At 46.3% G+C, this 3,663-nt stretch overlaps 1 pseudogene; it reads left to right on the top strand.

Moving 5' to 3' along the window:
* Positions 1-1,011: 1,011 nt before the first annotated feature.
* On the top strand, positions 1,012-2,554 carry LOC127547230 (immunoglobulin kappa variable 2-30-like; annotated as a pseudogene).
* Positions 2,555-3,663: the final 1,109 nt, after the last annotated feature.

The following is a 3,663-nucleotide window of genomic DNA, read 5'->3' as shown; positions in this document are numbered from 1 at the left end:
GCTGAGCCCCGGAAGCTTCATCTCCCAGACAGTGTGGGGAGTGTGAGGTCGGGGAAGTCTGAGGGAAACTCTGTTTATGAGGGAGCTGGGGCCAGCTGTGTTGCTGAGAGGCAGCCCCGCCCAAGGGGAAACCAGCACATGCCTGGTGAGGGCAGAGGCAGTGGGGCAGGGACACTGCTGGCTGTGGGCACTTACAGAAGGATGGAGTCCTTGGGGAGGAATCAGGGGAAAAATAAAAAGTGCATGCAGAGAACAAAAGAAACCTACGAGGAAGCAAAGCAAAGATGGACAGCTCTGAACACAATGTGGAGGATTTATTATAAAGAATTAGTTTTTAAGTTTAAAATAAATAAAAAAGAAAAAAATTAAAAAGAAAAAAATTTTTAATGATAACATATCATTCCATTGATCTCTTCAGAGAAGTGGAGGAGGAAAAGAAAGCTGGTTCCCCTAACCATGCCAAGGAATGAAAGGATGGTTTGCTTTCCATTTTAGGAGGCTCCATTCTAAGTGCCCAAAGGATCTTCAATTAGTGGGACAGCAGGTCATGAATGGGATAAAGAGCAGGATATCAGTATCTGTCCTATGTTTTATGCCTTCAGGCTGTGACCTTTTACTATACAATATTGACTCTTGTGCAAGCCCTCTTGCTTTTGGAACCATTTTTGTTTTTGTTTCAGTGATTTTTGGCACTTTGTAATAAATTTGGGGTTTCTCTGAGAAGATACTAGTGGGATTTGCTATTGCATTTTCCAACTTATTTTACAAATAAGGAAACTGAGGCAAACAAGGTTAAGTGACCTGCTTAAGCTCACACAATTAAGTATGCAAGGCAATATCGGATCTCAAGAAAATGAATATTCCTAGCAAAGACTGAACACATTACATAGTACTAGCAGTCTCATAAAAAAGTAAAACTGATTAAAAGAAAAAAATTTAAAAACCAAATAGATCTAAAGATAAGTAGGATTTGTGGGAGCACTTATCACACAAGTCTCCAAGAATCAGGGATGTATTCAAGGTCTGAAGGTCTCAGGGCCTTCCCCTGAGCTGTAGTCAGCCACTTCTGCTCCCAGATCCCCCACACCTCCTAGCTGCTTTGCATAAAGAGATCCCCAAAGGGAGGGCCTGCAGACACAGGGAGATAAACTGGGCCTGGGGGCAGAGCAGCCACAGGGAAGGAGTCACTACAAGATGGAGTCTCTGTCCCAGCTTCTCTGTGGGCTCCTGATGCTTTGGGTCCCAGGTGAGAACTTGAGACAACAAAACACGCAGACGGGCAACGTGACATGAGATGAGAGAATCCAAGGAAGCTCAGAATCTCTGGGGACAGGAGCCAGTGCAGTCCAAGGGGGAATGAGGATTTCTGTGAGATCAGGGGGTTGTTCAGAGCCAGGGGGTCTGTGGGCCAAGAATCAGAATGAAAGGAAACTCGGCTCTGTTTATTTCATGTTGGTTGGTCATTAATTTCTGCTCTTAGTTTCCAGGGGAGCAATTGTGCTGACCCAGTCTCCAGCCTCGGTGTCTGTGAGCCCAGGAGAGAGAGTCACCATCAGCTGCAAGGCCAGTCAGAGTGTTGTACACAGTGATGGAAACACTTACCTAACTGGTCCAACAGAAACCCGGCCAGTCTCCTCGGCGACTCATTTACCAGGTTTCCAACCTGGGCTCCGGAGTCCCGGCCCGCTTCAGTGGCAGTGGTGCTGGGAAGGATTTCACCCTCACAATCAGCAGTGTGGAGGCTGAAGATGGGGCAGAATATTACTGTGCTCAAGGAAGTTATTCTCCTCCCACAGTGTTACAGCCCTGAACAAAAACCTCCCCAGGCCTGGGCTGGCTGCTCAGGGAGGCCCAGCTGCCTCCCCTCCTTCCTCTGCTGCAGCAGCTGCTGGGGGCCTGCTCAGGGGCAGGGTCTCTGGGGCTGATGAGATAAAAGGGACTCAGGGCTCAGGGGAAAGGCCACGGTCTGAGAGCTCGGTGCTCTGGGGACTCTTGTTCCTCTTCAGCCATGAGCAGAACCATCAAAGAAAGAACTAGTGGCTCAGACTGGGTCACCCCACAATCCCCTGGGCCTGAGGCACTCTCCCATTCCTATGTTATCTGACTCCCCTCAGCACAAGAAACAAAGAGAAAGTAGAAACTTCTGGCTAGAGTTTCTTTCTGTCCTTTCTCCCTGGCTCAATATTCCTCAGCAGTCAAGAACTCTTGGGACCAAGAGCACAAGAAGATCAGGCAACAGGCTAAAGAAATCCATCCAAAGACCCAGCTTAAAATTCACACCCTGGATCCATTTTCTCTGACCATGCATTTAAAGCAGATCTTTATCTACTTTTATTTTACCCATTCATGCCGGGGCTATAAAGATCTTTCTGGAGTCTCCTCTGTCCACTCTTTTCAAAGGAAGATTCAATTCCTAAAAAGAAGGGGAATAAGAGATTGGTGCCAAAAGCCGGACATTCTGCTCTCCTCATAGTTTTGGAGTCTGTGCAGAATCATAACGACCTCCCCCATCTTAATAATATTAATCTAATAAAACTAATTTTTTATAATCCAATTCATGGAAACTGTGATCTTTGGGGGAAGGGTGAACCTGGGTTAGACTCCCACCTCCTCCTGCCTATTGGTAGGGGCCACACACTCCTGTTTATACGGAAAACTCCCATAGCATCTTCATCCACAATTCAATTGGAGATCTTGATCTCAGGCATAATCGCCATCTTTTTCGAGTTGAAAATTAGTTCCTCAAATTCATCTAGAGTTTGGCCCCCCTGGATTTGGGCCCCAAACCCCAATGTAATCAAAGGCTATGTGCCCAACCCTCTGCAAAATGTCCTAAAAGGATTTAGCCTGCTGACAAAATTTTCTCAGTGTAATAACCACCCCCCCCCTTTTTTTTGCCACAACTCCTGCCAGTATTCATTCTGTTGCAAAGCTGCCACCTGGCCAGGGCATCTCTCAACCCTCATTTCTCACCCCTTTACATTTGGTGGCCCATACAGGGATCCCTGAAATTGGTGGCCCAGGAAAGCCTTCTCTTGCTGTTGTTTATTGTATAGCTGAGAGACCTAAGAACCTGGGAAGATTTGGGCTGTAGGGAGCTCTATGCTCAAGCAGACTTCCTTGACTAGGGAAAATTGGACTTGGGATCCCTGGGAGTTTTATTTTTTTAAATTTTTTTTAAAAGCAGTTCCCTTAATCAGGGAACTTCTGTCACCTCCTTCTGTCCCCAATGCATAAGAGGAATAAGCACTATAGAATGCAGAAAACCTGAGACCTGAGGTAAAAAATGGGACAATCTACCTCCGTCTCTATTCCTAAGGATTCTCCCTTAGGATGTTTCTTAAACAGAAACAAATTCAGCCTAAAAGATCTCAAAACTAAAACAAATCCTTAAATCAAACAGTGCTGCAGGAAGCTGCTTCAGTTTGCTGGAGGGAAATCCAAATTAGATACTAACCTTTTAAATAACTCCCTCCTTCCTACTCCTCTAGGACACAAAATCCCTGTGCATCCCTTCAGAACCACCTCCTTCCCAAAGACAGGACTTTGTGTTCAGCAATGTCTCCTTAACTCTGTCCCCCTCACCTGGACCAGATCCTGAGACCCCCAGGCCTTTTTCTCTTCCTCAGGATCCTGATTCTAACCTCTGCCCCCTGGGAGAAG

The sequence above is a fragment of the Antechinus flavipes genome, chromosome 2 (assembly GCF_016432865.1).
Source record: "Antechinus flavipes isolate AdamAnt ecotype Samford, QLD, Australia chromosome 2, AdamAnt_v2, whole genome shotgun sequence".
In the NCBI taxonomy this organism is placed as follows: domain Eukaryota; kingdom Metazoa; phylum Chordata; class Mammalia; order Dasyuromorphia; family Dasyuridae; genus Antechinus; species Antechinus flavipes.
The sequence above is the reverse complement of the archived record's forward strand: the minus strand, read 5'-3'. Positions and strand labels throughout refer to the sequence as shown.